The 16,645-nt window shown below is 40.1% G+C and overlaps 1 pseudogene; it reads right to left on the minus strand.

Moving 5' to 3' along the window:
- Nucleotides 1-2,499: 2,499 nt before the first annotated feature.
- LOC101049315 (small ribosomal subunit protein eS24 pseudogene) lies at nt 2,500-2,841 on the minus strand (annotated as a pseudogene).
- Between the last annotated feature and the right edge of the window lie 13,804 nt (nt 2,842-16,645).

The following is a 16,645-nucleotide window of genomic DNA, read 5'->3' on the forward strand; positions in this document are numbered from 1 at the left end:
AAAAAAGAAGAAGAAGAAAAAGAAGTAGAGAGTAGAATCGTGGTTAGCAGAGGCTGGGGAGAGTAGGGGCAAGAGGGGATGGAGACAGGTTGGTCAATGGGTACTAGGTTATGGTTAGACTGGGGATAAATTTTAGGATTCTATTGCACTGTAGTGTGAATATAGTTAACAATAATTTATTATATATTTTCAAGTTGCTAATTTGAAAGAAGTTGCTACTTTCAAGTAGCAACTTGAAAATATATAATAAATTATTGTTAACTATAGTCTATATTGTTAACTATATTCTCTTCTTGAGAAGATTTTGAATGCTTTTTCTACAAGGAAATGATCAGTGTTTGAGAATGGATATGCTAATTACCCTGATTTGATCACTACACATTGTATACATGAATCAAAACATTATACCGTACCCCAGAAATACAATTATTACGTGTCAATTAAATATTTAAAAATTTAAATCATATCAGCTCACAACTTATACTAGCAATAAAAGTAACAAATACTCAACACTCATCACTTCCTCGTAGTTTACTGCACTTTACTTTTATCTCTGCTTCTGAAATTACTTTATCTACTGTATCTGTATAATTTAAATACTATATAAGGGTGTGCTGCTGCATTTCTTCCCAGCATCCTGTGCAGTAGCATCACATTGGCAGCCTGAAATGACAGATAATAGGTGTATTTACACCAGTGAAATAGGCAAACACTCCAAATCAAGGTGTTTCCCCCTCCCGCTTCCCTGCCTTCCCAGAGAGCCAGTGGTTAAATATTTACTAACATGCCACTTGGGCATATGCTGTACAAATTGAAAGTAAAATTTTAAAATTTGCTCAAATTTGCAACAGTGTTAGGTTTGGATAAAAGATACTTTAAAAAAAATATGTGGGAACCATTGCACTAATATTGAGTTACCTGCTTATCAATCCATAAAATTTGTTCATCAGTAGCACAAGCATTGAAACCTTTATGTATCACCTCGTCCATTTAACAGTCTTACTGCTAACCTTCTTATGAGAAAATCTCATCTCGCATTTCTCAGGATGGAGCGAGGAGGCCTCTGAAGCTTGCACATGTAAATCCACATGTGCGCATCTGCACAGTATGCCCAACCAAGAATAGCGATATGTTCATCTAATGATGGAAGTTAAGCTTTTTTGAAACAATTTTGACTTCCATTTAAATTCAGATGTTTTACTGTTTCAACCACTACATATATTCTTGAATACAAATGAAGAAGTATGCTTTTATTCCACATATTTGATTCATGATGACTTCATGAACTGCCAAACAAATTAATCCTAATTAGAACCTTTTAAACATTGCTACATTAATAGGGTGTGGAAAAGAATTACTGATTGAATCTCTCATGAGTGTATGTTGTCACAAGACATTACCAAAGTGCTTGAATGTTTCAAATTATCTTATAAAACAACTGAACAGAGTAATAGCAAATAGAAATAAATTATGACCTAATCATCCTTGGAAAGTCTACATACAGGATGGGAAAGGAGGAAGTTTTGTGAATCTGATAAACGGTCAAGATAGGCCTGCCATAGGTGGATGTGTATGATGAGCTAAGGAGTTTCCCAAGCAGGTATAATCCTAATGAAAAAGAGAACCAAACACAAGCTCAGTCAGAAACAGAGCCAGGGAGGGGTGATTATTAATACATCAGAGCATCTGTCACTTGGATTAGCTCCTAGCATAGTCCCCCACCCTGCATCTGAGTCCTGAGTAGATGTGGGGTGCTAAAAGTAAAAATAGATATAGCTGCTCAGGAGATGCATTCTATGATTTTAAAGCACATGGAGTATTGCTTTGAGAATGCTCCAGAGTAAAAGAAGGCTAAGGAGAAGATAAGCATGGCCCCCGTTCCTGAATGGGACTCTGAACAGCTGTGGCATCTCATGGGTGCCTGGGCATTGGTGGCATAGGAGCTGGGGAGACAGGAGCCCGCCAAAGTAGCAGCTGGGCCCATCAGAGGCTGCAATCTTCCTGGAAAGATGGCTGGGCAGATGCATCCATATCTAATGGGAGAGGTAGGAGTAGACATCAGCTGTGGTTCCACACAGCAAGCACAGGGCAGAAGCAGCTGTATCCAAAGAACAAAATCAAAAATGATGCATAGTAACTAACCTGACTTGTCTCTGAATTCATTGAATGTACTACTTAAGGATTCTGAGAAATTTCAGGGAATGGGAAGAATTTGCAGAGGCCTAGAGTTTAGCATTAGCAGGTAGTAACAAGAGCTCACAAAAAAGGGTTGCATTCTTTTCCTCTCTTGTTGGAAGATTCCTGGTGCGGATACTTTTTTTTTTTTTTTTTTTTTTTTTTTTTTTTTTTTTTTTTTTTCACAAAAAGTTTTTAGTTTATTAAGCTTCTCGTGAAAAATCCACAACGGCCATAGATAACATCATTGCAGCATCTTTACTCCTTTGGCTTTTTGCCAGCACCAACATTGGCCTTTGCCGTCCCCCTGACTTTCTTCATTCTGTTCTTGCGTTCCTTTCATTGCTTTCTTGAGGTCTTTTTCTTCTCACACAGGCCATGTCTTGCAAGTCTATGTTTGGGTTCATTTTTCTTTGCATAATCCAGGGAATCATAAATCATGCCAAAGCCAGTTGTCTTGCCACCACCAAAATGAGTTCTGAATCCAAATACAAAGATGACATCCAGTGTGATCTTGTACATTTTGGCTAGTTTTTCCCGAATTTCTGTCTTAGGCACTGTTGCCTTCCCGGGGTGAAGGACATCGATGACCATTTGTTTCCTCTGAAGCAGTCGGTTGGTCATGAACTTTCTAGTGCGGATAGTTACTGTGTCGTTCATGATAGGGGCCTATCCTCCCTGGTGCGGATACTTAAAGCCAAAAGCACATTTGCACCCCAGTTCCCAAACTGCTAGTCAGTTGATGCCATAGAAGCACGGACTGATGCTCATGAGTTGTGCTGGTCATTGGGTTACTTCGCCGAAGAAGAGGAAAGCCATTGTGCAACTTCAGTGGAGTCCTTGGAGACATGTGAAAATGCTCACCATACTAGTTGTCATGATGTGAGAATGCCCACTTTCTAGTGAGTTGAGGTGCCATTGTGAAGATCTCTTTAATTGGAGAATTTGAGTAACACATAGGGTACCAGAAGCATGAGGCACCCCGAGAATTTGAATGATAAGCTCTATTAGGAGATACAAGTGGGAAAGAAATAGAGAGATGGTCTGTCTTTACCCTGTGAATTAATGAGGTTTTTGGGAGGACAGAGACAATGGAAATCCTAGGCTAGCTCTCAAAGGATAAGTAGAATGCAGAAATGAACTACTCCTGCCAGCACCTGTCAAGACAGCATACTCATTGTGAAAATGATTTAAAAAAAAAAAAAAAAAAAAGCCATCCCCTCTACATGACCAAATTGCAGGGAAACATACCTTTCTCAGGTCTGACAGCCCCTTACTCTGGGTACAGATTGGCAAGCAGGGAACAGATCTTCAGTTCCTCAGTGCATTTGTGCATTGCACAAAATGCACAACTTCATGGGTAGTCCAGTCCAATGTAACATGTGACAAAAGTGAAAGTTCATTGAATGACTCTGATGTTAAGAAATAGGGGTAAACAAGGAAGGATGTGTTCTTGGAGGTATGAGCCAGAGGTTGAGCTTGAACTGCAACATAAAGAATGTGGGGCTGCAGCAGTAGCCTGGGGAATTCGCCCTTCCATCTGGCCCGCAGTATAAGCATAGCATTGTTTTGCAGCCCCAAACAGCTGCTGGTTGTAAAGGACACCAAAGGCCTGGAAAAGAACATTTTAGAACCAGAAAGTGTCATAGCCATACCTGGAAAAAAAATCATTGCAGTCCCGAAAGATGGCCTGGAATTAACGGAGGTCATCTCATCATCGCTAGGAAACCCACTGGTGTCTTAGTTGTCATAAGCTACTCCAAAGACATAAACAAGGGGCATCCTCATGCATTGCTGGGCTCCACATGTCTACAACAGTGACCCTGGCAGATAAACCCAGAAGGGGATGGAGACTTCAGCAGAGCTGACACGGATACATGGGGTAGCTCACTGAGAGTAAGCATGGTCTGCTACTGAAGATCATCCATGGCTGAGCATATGAAGAAATGGGAAAGAACGGGCTTGTGAAATTTATATTTGCCTGACTTCAAAAACAGAGATCTATTTAGGAGATCAGAGTCTTGAATACCGAGCACGCTACTTGTTAAAGGAGAGGAATGAGTCTGAAAGCAGGATGGTGAACCCCATCGCATTCTGTTTTCTGACTAGAGCCCCACACACCGATGTGTGCATCCTAAGGGCTAGAGGAGCTCAGGGTGGCATTGACCATAAGACCCACTAAACTGTGAAACAGTGTTCACGAGCAGTCATGCTTCTGAGCCCATCTACAGAACACTGTCGCAAAAGGGGATATTCTTTCCCACTGTGCAGAAATGCCTTACCATTTGGACACTTCAAGCACTTGTAGAGATGCAGGCCTTTGGTGCCCTTTGAAGGTGCTACTACTTTTCTGAGACAGTGAGTTGAGTCACACCCAGCAGAGGTGACCCCATGCCTGGGGACTCGGTGGAATCAGCACATGGAACAGTACATGTAGAAACAGCCTGGCCTGAATAAGAATGGTAATCATAAAGCCACATGACGAGACATGGATTTATCTGTGAGCATATGTGAGCTACCCCTGGGACCTCCAGAGATGTCTGGGGTGAAGAGGTGATGATTTTGTACAGGACTGGGATCCAGCATTTGCACTCCATGACAACAGCCAGCAAAACATGAGTGATTGATTACATAGTCCTATTTCTGAGTAAAACAGATGTTTTCTCTGACAATTGGAACAATAGGTAAAAACTAAAATTATATCATAATCAGGTATGGTTTGCAATATCCTACAGGTGCTCAAATTTTTTAGCTCAAACTCTAAAATCTAAAAATATACAGACTGCTTAAATAAAAGTACATGATTCCTTGCCCATCTGCTCAAGCTTCACTGGCCTTATCTGTCCGCTGAACATGCCAAGCGTGCTCTTACTTAGGGGTCTTTGCACTTATGTGTCCCTCTCTGGAATCGTGTCCCTCAAAGCTTTATAAGGTTGGCTCCTCTGTATCACTGAGATCTCAGCTTCAATGCCTCTTTTTCAGAGAGGCTTTCTCTGACTATAGTCACTCTCTCACATTATATGGTTTTATGTTTTTAATGACACTTATCATTAGCTCAAATTACTTGGGATTTTTTTACTCATCTATTGCCTATCTATGTCTGACAAAATGTTAAGTACCAGAAAACCCAGGACATTTGTTTGTCTTGTTCTCAGCTGTATTCTCTAGCATATCAATGCCTGGCACATAATAAGTACTCCTTAAGAATTTAGTGAATTGGTTAATTTCAAGCATTCATTGTCAATTTCTCTGCAATTGGAAGAATTATTCATTATAGGTCAACATAAAAAATGGTGTCTCTGCACTCTTTTTCATTTCCCAGGTAAACGAGAACCGGGAAAACTTCTGCCTCACATTTAGTACATAATCTTGATTTGTTTATTTGTGTTGAGAGATCATTTTCAAATTCATGTCTCTAACATCTCTATACACTTATCGCTTTTCACATATCAATACTTTAACATTCATTTTGCTAGAATATCAGATGTCTCTATCATTCTGAATTTGCCTTTTCTGACTTAGTGCTGTTAAAACAACATGGCACTGGCCAGGCGCAGTGGCTTACACCTGTATTCCCAGCACTTTGGGAGGCTGAGATGGGTGGATCACAAGGTCAGGAGATCGAGACCATCCTGGCCAACGTGGTGAAACCCTGTCTCTACTAAAAATACAAAAATTAGCTGGGTGTGGTGGCACATTCCTGTAATTCCAACTACTCAGGAGGCTGAGGCAGAAGAATTGCTTGAACCTAGGAGTGAAGGTTGCAGTGAGCTGAGATCGTGCCACTGCACTCCAGCCTGGTGACACAGCAAGACTCCGTCTCAAAAATAAAAAAATCAAAACACCACTGATGAGAACCTGTGACCTATCAGCAATATAGACAGAAATTTTTTTACTACATTAGCAACTCTAAATTCCACTGTATATTTTATGGAAACTCTGATCCTCAGAATTGTGCCTGCTAAAAAATGTTTGTAAGAAAAGACTGTTTCAAGTCAGAATTCAAGTCTCTCTTGAGTGCTTTAGAAACTATGCACACCCACTGGGATTATGACTAATGTTTTCCAAATCCTTTTAGGTGGCTAGTTTGACACCAAATTTGCTTCTAAGACACACTGTTGAATCATCTTCATGGAAAAGCTTTACGAACAGCACAGGTACTTCCTGTGCTAGATGAAGTGTCACTGTGCTTAAAAGCTGGGACATAAACCAACTCACCCCTTGAGATTTGCTCTAGCTAGGTAATATTTTTTTTTTTTTGTCTTTAGATAATAATTAGTCTTCTAAGCTGTCAAATTTTGCTCTTAACAAACAAAACTATCTCAAGGGAGGGAAACAATTATATTAATCAATAATAGGAGGTTTCTAATTTTTTCCATTAGGAATACAGCAGAGTGACTATTCCAATTTGAAGGGACATTTAAGAGCACAAAAGACCAGTGACTTTTGGGGATATTTCCTGATGTGCTTGGCACTTTTAGAATTTCTGCTGTTTTTCCTTTTTTACGTAAATCTTCCCTTAGTAACCAGCACGGGGTATTTCTGAGGTTCATTTACTGCCATTTTTCTGTATTGTCCAACAGATTGTTTCTAGTACCTTCTGATGTGTGGCAGCTGTGTTTTAACAATTCCAAGTATACCATATGAAAGTAATCAAAGACATTAACACACTAGTGTCCGCAGCTCTGGAGGTATTTCCTGCATGTGGTACTGGTAGGCCATGTGAAGCTGTATATAAATTACTTTGTTTTGTTTTTTTGGTTTGGGGTTTCTTTTATTTTTAGCATGCTGAAGTGTCCTCTAAATATCCATGAACTCATCACATGCTTGTGCTTGAGGATCCATGATTCCATGGACACAGCTAGCTGCAAAGAGCATCATACAGAAATCTGCATTGAAATACAATTTTTACAGAGCATAGAATATTTCACACATTAATCTGTGCAAAGTGATCTTGGATTCCCAAAGGAGGAAATAAAGTTTAGTGTTTTCCCTGATACAGTGTACCCTGGGTAGGGCGGTAATGGCTAACTACATAACATCCTAATGTAAGCAGTTATTGGGAAATGTTTCACATAGAGTGTTTTATTATAGTAAGATTGCACTGTACCTAAAGTAAATATCCCTGGATCCACTCCAAAGCTGAAAGAATGTAGTTAGGTTACAGAGTCTGCTCACTCAGCAATTTTATAATAAATTAGGGTTTTGAAAAAAGGCCTGTTTTGTTTATCACAAAAGGTGGAGAGAAGTAAAGAGTAACCTGACAAAAAGTATACTTTCAAAGTCTGTTAATAAAGCATTATGTTGTACGGTCTTGAAAGAACGGATAATCATATGTACATTGTATTACCTCATGGATTGCAATATCGCTTATATCATATAAGCAAAGTAGTCAAGGATGAAGTTTAGAAATTAAATATCCAAATGTGGCCGGTGCCATCACAAGTCATATTTTAAGATTTAAGTCTAGCATATCATATATACAATTTCATCACAATGTTTATCAAAAAATGTATACTCTTAATTGTTTCAGGTATCCTAGAATTGCAACGAACATAAAAGTAATAGATACAGACATATAGATACAGATAGAACACCATTTTAGTGTGCCAACTTCCTTGCTAAAGAAGGTATTCTTTCAAAACATGCTTTAAACAAGGGGTTCTAGGACCCCGTGGTAAGTAGCCAAGAGCCCACATTTATTTGACATTCCATTTCTCCCCAGTGACTACTACTGACAGAGCCTCAGCAGGTCTGGCCCATGTAGAACTTTCACTCTTAATTAAAACAGTGACACCAAAAGCTTTTAATGAGTCCCCAAATACTATTATAAGGTACAGGGTAAATGTTAGAGCTGGGGCCCTTCTTTGGGGGATAACTGTAAAATTTGGAAGTAGCATTTTCTGTGCTGCTTATCCATTGCCTTCCTGCGGCCTCCCATGGGACTTCACTAGCCATTGGCCCACATCTAACCTTAACTGCTTGCTGAAGGAATCTCTCTGGAACATGTAACACCAGAAGAGTAGATTTTTGTAACTCAAAAAATGTTTAATCTTCAGCTGTACCTCTTCAATTCTTGGCTTTCTTCTGGACCTATTTGTCCTACTTCTTTGCCCAGATAAGTACAGAGAAATCATGGAAAGCTCCCTAAAAACCTTATTCATTATCCATCTTCAACAGTGTCTGTATTTATTGAGCACTTACCACCAGCAAATGGCAATACCAAAGATTGCTTTTTAATCTGGAATGAATCCCTGTTCTTATCATGCATAACTGTGATCTCATAGAGAGATGGAGATGAATAGATTAGCAGATAGATAGACACATAATTGTTGCTTTGAAAAGAAGAGTTGAAGATTAGGATGATATGGAATCCTTACAGACTATCGCTCTTACTTCTGAGCCTTAACGTGGCCTGTTTTGCTCGAGCAAAGAAAATTAGAAACAGTTCCTGAAAAGTTGCCATTTGGATCAGCTACTTTAATTTACTTCACAAACTCTTTTGGGGACACTTAGAATGTACAAGGTACTGTGCTATGCTGGAGAGGTACACAAAATGGAGAAAGCAAGTACTTTTTCTTCTAGGAGCTCGTTATCCAGTTGGGGGTGGGTCTTTGTATGTAAAGGAGGAGACTTTCAGCTAGCAGAACAGCTGGAACAGCTGAGCAAAGGCCCCAGGGTGGGACCTCATACAGAATGCTTGGCAATGAAGAGGTTGATTGATTCGGCCAAAGATTAAGCTGTATAGAGAAATAAGGAGAAAGGAGAGGAGAGAGGCGCTAGCTATCAAAGTGAGGCTGAAAAGGAAACCTTAATCCAGACCATGAGATGTTGGATGCCAGGCTAAGCTCTGGACATTGCTTCCTAAGCAATAGAGGGCCTCTCGAAGTTTGGAGGGACAATGAGTGACACAAAGTCATCCAACATATCAGACATATGTTGGATATCAAACATATTGACTATTTGTGGTCAAAGTTTTCCATTAAAAACTCCGGAATCTGAATTAAGAAAAAACTCAGGAATTATTCAGAATATCTTTAACGGCATCACCAACGTTACCCAAATTTTGTGAGAACCTAGTGGTTTCAAAGCTAGCAAATTCACTACAGAGAAGGCAGAAATAGTGTTGAAAATATGTATTTCCACTTCAAGAAGCTGTGTGTATAGTCGTGGTTAGTCTTAACCCAGTCATGGAGTAGGAAAGGCTTGTCTCTGGTGTGTCTCCTCTGCCACCTCTGATGCCTCCCGCCATCATGTCTCCATGTATTCATCCTGTGCCCTCAGGAGGAGGGCAGCTGGACCTCCACCCTCACCTAGCCATCAACTGGCTTAACTCTTGCCTTAATGGAAGTAAGTTGCAGGGTATTATATGAAATTAATGTTAGAAGAAGTGGCCCACTCTCTTCAGATGTGACTCATGAGGAGCATTTCTAATTTCCTTGCTTTTTCCTCCCTCACCAACACAAACTCTATCTGATTCTTTATCCATAAAATTCCTGGGGACAAAAGTTCTTTTAATGCCATCATTGGAGTTAAAATCACAAATATTTCAGGTAGAGAAAAATGTTAAACTAAATTTATATTAATAAGATGTAAAGGACCAATAGTATAGAATAGTGTATCAGTCCGGTTCCCAGCAGGAAATGGCATGCTCCAATTAGGATCATTCCAGGAGAATTTCATAATGAGACTATTTACAGAGGTGTGGGGAAACCATAGGGTTCGTGCAGTACCCTGAGCTAATAAAAGCACAGCTGTTACCAATCTTAGGCCCAAGAGGGGAAGGGAAGAAGCCATTACTGGAACCTAAAATGATAGTCACTCAGAGAGAGTTGCCATAGAGGATCTGAGACCTTTAGACAAGGGACACCACTGGCCCAAGGTTATCCCCTTGATAGTTATCAAGGGAATGAATACCTTGATCTCACTGTTACCCACCTTCTCTTTAGTCTCTCTCCAGGGCTCCCGCCTGGCTGAACTCAGCCAAAGATGGGGAGCAAAGGAACTCATTGATGAAGTTCTTGTAAGTAAGCTTCCCCTGTGCAGAGCTAGGTAGAAATGAGTGCAGCATAGATCTAGACGGGTCAGAGGCATACCCAGCACCAAGACAAAGAGAGGAAAAAAAAGTAAAAGCAGCCAGTTTATGCAGGGGGAGCATGGGAAATGTTGGAGAGACTGAAACTTACTATTCTACCAGAGTTCCAGAGAATTGACCTTGTTCTTGAACACACACACACACAAGCACACAAATACACTCCTTTCAAAATTCAAGCAACATAATGCTGGGACATCTTTGTTCCTTCTAAAGTTGAGGGGAGATGTGTGTGTTTAGGCGCCCCTCATTCTGTAAGATGGTCTCCTCCTTCTTCCCGTGGAGAACACTGGCTCATTGAAATCCAGACACTAACATGACCTTAAAGTGCAGGCGTAGCTCACTGTGAGATGCTGGACAGTCTTGTTTTATTATCCACTTGGAAGTACACCTAAGTAACAGCAGGTAGAGCAAAACAGTTTTTCCCTTTTCTCATAGGACTGCCTTTCAGACCATACACAGTTTCAGATGGAAATCCATGAGTTCCTGGAGTCTCCTCAAAATGCTCTTTTTCTCTTTTCTATCCCTTTTCCCTTCCCCCAAACAGGGACATCTTTCGATCAAAGCTTTGGAGCTCTCCTCATTCCTGGTTCTATCCTGGAAATGTATTCTGAAATTTTCATTCTATTCATCTTCAGTTTTTCCCAGGAGTAAGATAAGATTCTTATGCCTGAAGCATCGGCATGAGGAAACTCTCTTGCTAACAATGTGTATAATGTTTAGGCATTATTATACTAAAAGAATCCCTTCCATTTGCCCACATTCACCTCCACCTCTACTCCAGCTGTTAGCCCTTCCCAAAAAAAGAGCAAAGAAGGCACAAGGAAGCTTGTTTTGTCACATTAACTTTGAGAAGTTATCTTTTCTGTATGTAATCGGACGATGAGTTCCATAGTGGATTGGACTAACTTCATAAAATATTTTCATTTGCTTATACATAATGAAGTCATCTTTTTATCCGTAAACTTTTATTTGGTTATTAATAGATGCATAAAACTCTGTGTCAACATGTGATGACTTGGAACAACAATGTATTAACTTTCAAAGTTTTGGTGGCTGTCTGGGTGCTTCTTGCTTGCACTTTCCCACGCAGTCATCAGAGGCTTCTGTTAGACTGCACATCCAATAGGGTGCTTTCACATGGCTGGATGTTGACGCCAGCTGTTAGCTGGGAGATAAGCACCTGCCTGTTTCCTGTCTCTGCAGCTTTATTTTTCTCACAGTATGGCAGGTAGGTTCTGAGAAGGGGTGTCTCAGGGGGAGCCTTCAAATGGGAGATGCCAGCATCTTATAACCTAGTCTCAAAAATGTTGGCATAGCACTTTCACCTCAAACCTGTCCCTACATCCACCGGATTCGAGGAATTACACTCTCCCACCTACTTGATGTCAGGAGCAGCAGGCATTACAACGAGGGAAAGAACTGATGATTCGGAAACCAACACTAATTTCCCACTTGTCTTTTGTCTTTTCCTACCTTTGTGTTTTCCTCCTGGAATCATAATCATTCATTTGTGCTATCATTATTCAACGGGCTGCTTAATATACTGGAAAGAACACTGAATTCTGAGTGAGAACGCCAAGCTGAAGATCTCAACCAGAAGCAAAACCAAGCCAAAGCCCCAGCTGGGCTCTGAGGTGACTGTGCATCTGTGCCTAGCTCTTTGACTCTGAGGCAGTTCTGTGCCTTCTAATTCAACTCCAGATGAGTGGAAAAATAAGAAGGATTAATCAACAGTTATTTCATTTTCATCTTCACATCTCCTACTGCCTGAAAGATTAGAGGAAGGGAACAGAGCTGGCAAATTTATCTCAAGAACTCAGGAGCAAATGAAATAGGACCAGACAAAAATGACCCCTCCTCAAGTAAATGAGCTAAATCATAAGTAGGTCTCACCTCCATCAACTGAAGATGAGTTCCCATCTCCTCTCCAAGGGCATCATTGGGGGGGGTACACACAGGTCATTTTACTAATGCCAACTCTGTCACCCATGACCCCTATGATTTTGGGCTAGTAACCTTTCAATGTTTGCATGTGTAAAATGAGGAAAATAGGTATTTCAGAGGTGTCAGGGGATGAAGATAAATAAGGTGTGTGATTTGTGTGAAAAGGTTGTGATCAATAAAGCCCTAGGTACAGGTAAACTACTTTCAAGATAATTGCCAAAATCAGGGGTCAGCAAACATTTTCTGTAAAGGGACAGACAATAAGTGTTTATAGTGTTCTGAGCCACATGGTCTCTGCCACAGCTACTCAACCCCATGATTGTAGTGAAGGCAAAAGCAGACCTTGACAATGGTGATCATTTGGGCATGGTCAGATTTTGGCCCCTAGGCTGTTTGCCAACCCTTGGTCTACGTCAGGCGTCCCCAGACTTTTTACACAGGGGGGCCAGTTCACTGTCCCTCAGACCGTTGGAGGGCCCCCACATACTGTGCTCCTCTCACTGACCACCAATGAAAGAGGTGCCCCTTCCTAAAGTGCGGTGGATGGCTGGATAAATGGCCTCAGGGGGCCACATGCGGCCCGCAGGCTGTAGTTTGGGGACGCCTGGTCTACGTTATGATTTCAACTGGGGAAAAAATGGAAGAAAAGCCAGGACAAGTAAACTCTTAATAATATATTTTATTTATACTTGACAATGGTTCAGACATGGACGAGGTAAGTTACAAATGTAAAGAAATGAGAAAGTGATGTTTGATGCCAACAGTTGACATCAGACTTTCTTCTAGGAGGAGAATATTGGTTAAGAGAAAATACCCTGACAAGTACTCAGGAAGAGAAAGTGATGTGAGAACTGGAGCTTACTTGTACAACAAATACAAGAAATATGTGTTGTATTTGAGAAAGGAGGAGTAATATTCCATTTATTCCAGATAGGAATTTGAAAAGACAGTGGAAGTCTATATGAGTGTCAATGCGACTCTACACAGTGAACCTCTGAATCTTCCACAGAGTTATTTAACTCATAAAATGTTTAAATTCAGCGTATTTTTTGTGTTTTAAGAAACCAGCGGCCAGGCGCGATGGCTCAAGCTTGTAATCCCAGCACTTTGGGAGGCCGAGGCGGGTGGATCACAAGGTCGAGAGATCGAGACCATCCTGGTCAACTTGGTGAAACCCCGTCTCTACTAAAAATACAAAAAATTAGCTGGGCATGGTGGCGCGTGCCTGTAATCCCAGCTACTCAGGAGGCTGAGGCAGGAGAATTGCCTGAACCCAGGAGGCGGAGGTTGCGGTGAGCCAAGATCGCGCCATTGCACTCCAGCCTGGGTAACAAGAGCGAAACTCTGTCTCAAAAAAAAAAAAAAAAAAAAAAAAAAAAAAAGAAACCAGCAAAGAGACTGGAGCCTAATAGTTGACTCATTTGGAGCAGACATTAAGTATTTTGCCAGGATCTTGGAGTATAGAGACAAAGAGAATCATAAAAGCATAAGCCCTAGAAACACCTCGAAATTATAGGAAAGCCTCTGGCTGTCACAAGCCATGGAAATGGAGTGCAGAAGCATTTAACCAGATGTCCAGAGGGCAGGGGCCCCAGCTGGAACCTCTGGCAAAAACATAGAGCATATCGTGATGCAAATAGCAATGATTGTAACCGTCTTATAAAGCACGCCAAATACTATCTATCACAATGTTTATTAAAGTTTTTAAAGGGTCACTTACTACCCCATTGATTATTAAGATTTTCCTAAAATAAGAAATATAAGTTACTGGCAATCTTACATAGGTTTCATAGAAATTTATCCAACAATGTTTTACCTTTTTAAGATGAAACTATTTTCCTAAGCAGTCAGTTATTTTTGTGAAAAGGTTTTTCATACATCATATTCTATGTGATTACGTATCCCAAAAGCCCATTGCCAATTTTGGTTAAAAAAAAAGATATATATATATATGTGTATATATATATATATATATATATACATATATATATGTATATATATATATATGTATATATATATGTGTGAGTTAACAATTAACACTGAGTGCTTGAAGAAAGAATGTTGATAAGAATGAAAGCCAGCAGATAACCCTTTCACAGAATATTGACACGAAAATGCATGTGTTCACATCTCTGTGAATGAATGCTGCTGAGAGTGCTGTGGTCGGCTGTGTGCTCATGTATACTGGCACATACTTGGCGCATCGTATTCTTGGCTGCAGGATTGGACTGGGCCACGGCTAATGATGGCTGAAGAAAACATTTCAGAATGTCTTTATTTCATAGGAAAGGCATTGTGACAGAGAAAAAAGACTGCTTACTAGGAAATGGGTAGCCTGAATTTGAGCTTGAATTCTGCTGCTTTTTACTCTATACTCAAGGTTCTAACTCTATCTGAATTTGATCATCTGCAACATAGCCATAATGCCTATTCCTCATATATCACCTCTTTGTTATAAGAAGTCAGTGAGAAAGGGAGACAGAAAAAGCTTTGCAAATTGATATAGAAGTTCTTTTAAACATATTTCAGATGATTTTGTAATTCCTTGTTAGGTATTTTAATTATGTTTTCAGATTTCACTTAATAGAATTTAAGCGTAAATCCTCTGAGTACGTATTATCAATATATCAATAGTGTACGTTAAACATAATCTTTGCCTCAAGTTTCTTCTCCCAACATTACTTGCTCTCTGCAAACTGACAGTGAACCAAATGAAAGCAAAGGCAAGCTGTGCATTGTGTGTTGGACATTGCTGCTCACCTCCCCAAGGGCCATCCACCCCTTCTACCTCCCTTATTAACCGCACCCAGATTTTATTCCTGTATCTTTATCTAGACTCAAACTTTATTCCCCATTTCAAGGATAACTCTTGATTTATCAAAGCCAATCATTTAACCTCATTCTCTTTGCCAGTGACCAAATAAGAGGTGGACATGTAACTCAGTTAGAACTATCAAATGCATAATGATGACAAACATTTACTGAGCACTTATTCTAGGCCAGGCACTTACTTACAGGCCAGGCGCTTTCCCACGTGCTCTGCAGGTATTAATGCTAATCTTAACAATAACCCTTTCAGGTAGATTCTATGACTATTTAATTATACAGCTGAGAAAAAAAAAAAAAAAGAGTTATACAGGTGATGGCCTGTTTCCTTCTGCTGGATGTCTGATGATTGCATGTGATGCCTGGGATAATAGCAACCATCTTGTGACAAGGGGAGCTTAGCTCATACACTGAGGATAACTGAGTAGAAAGATAAAAAACACTGTGTTGAAACACTGACCTTGCGATCTCTGTAGCTTGCCTACTTCAGTACTTCTTCTTAGATGAAATAATACACTTTTATCCATATTTAAACAATTTTAATTTGGAGGCTTTTATTACTTGCAGTGAATCCCATCCCAGCTGACCTAATACAGACATGCAAATTGGTATGGTTATGATATATTCCACAGAGTGATTGCCTTCCTTCTGAAGTAGCAATGTGACATCACTCGAAATATGTCAGAGATGCCGAAAGGGAATTCCAACTTTGAGAGAGTAGATTAGACAAAATGATGCAAAGTGCTTTCCAGTTCTAGGTTGTCTACTTCAGTTCTGGTTATCCCTGTGGAGTAGGATAATTAAGATGGAAGGTGTTAAAATACAATTGAATAATTTTTGGAAGAAAATGTAAATATTTAGAAGATAAATGAAGAAAAAGATAAATTCGCAGAACTTTAGGCAAATCCTATGTTTTAATCAAGGAACAGAGACTACAAGTAAATTGGAGATTAATAATAAGTGAACTTACTTTGAGAATTTGCTTCCTCAGTTCCATCTACAAAGATCAAGCAAACAAAATTCCTAGCCTCTATATCAACTATCTACATAGTTCTTTTTTCCATTTATCTCCTTAGGAAAAAAAGCTTTTAACTTTTCCCTGGGAGATGTGCCTTTGCTTCTTCTTTGCCTTCCACCATAACTGGGAGGCCTCCCAGCCACGTGGAACTGGGAGTCCATTAAACTTCTTTCCTTTATAAATTACAAAGTCTTGGGTAGTTCTTTATAGCAGCATGAGAATGGACTAACCCAGTAAATTGGTACCACAGAGAGTGGGGTGCTGCTGTAAAGGTATAGGAAAAGGTAGAAGTGACTTTGGAACTGAGTAAGAGGCAGAGGTTGGAACCATTTGGAGGGCTCAGAAGAAGACAGGAAAATGTGGGAAAGTTTGGAACTTCTAGAGACTTGGAGCACTTAGAAGATAGGAAGATATAGGAAAGTCTGGAACTTCCTAGAGACTTGTTGAATGGCTTTGACCAAAATGCTGATAGTGATATGGACGACAAGGTTCAGGCTGAGGTAGTCTCAGATGGAGATGAGGAACTTGTTGAGAACTAGAATAAAGGTCATTCTTGAAATTCAAAGAGACTGGCAGCATTTTGCCCC

This window comes from Saimiri boliviensis, chromosome 2, assembly GCF_048565385.1.
Source record: "Saimiri boliviensis isolate mSaiBol1 chromosome 2, mSaiBol1.pri, whole genome shotgun sequence".
Taxonomy (NCBI): domain Eukaryota; kingdom Metazoa; phylum Chordata; class Mammalia; order Primates; family Cebidae; genus Saimiri; species Saimiri boliviensis.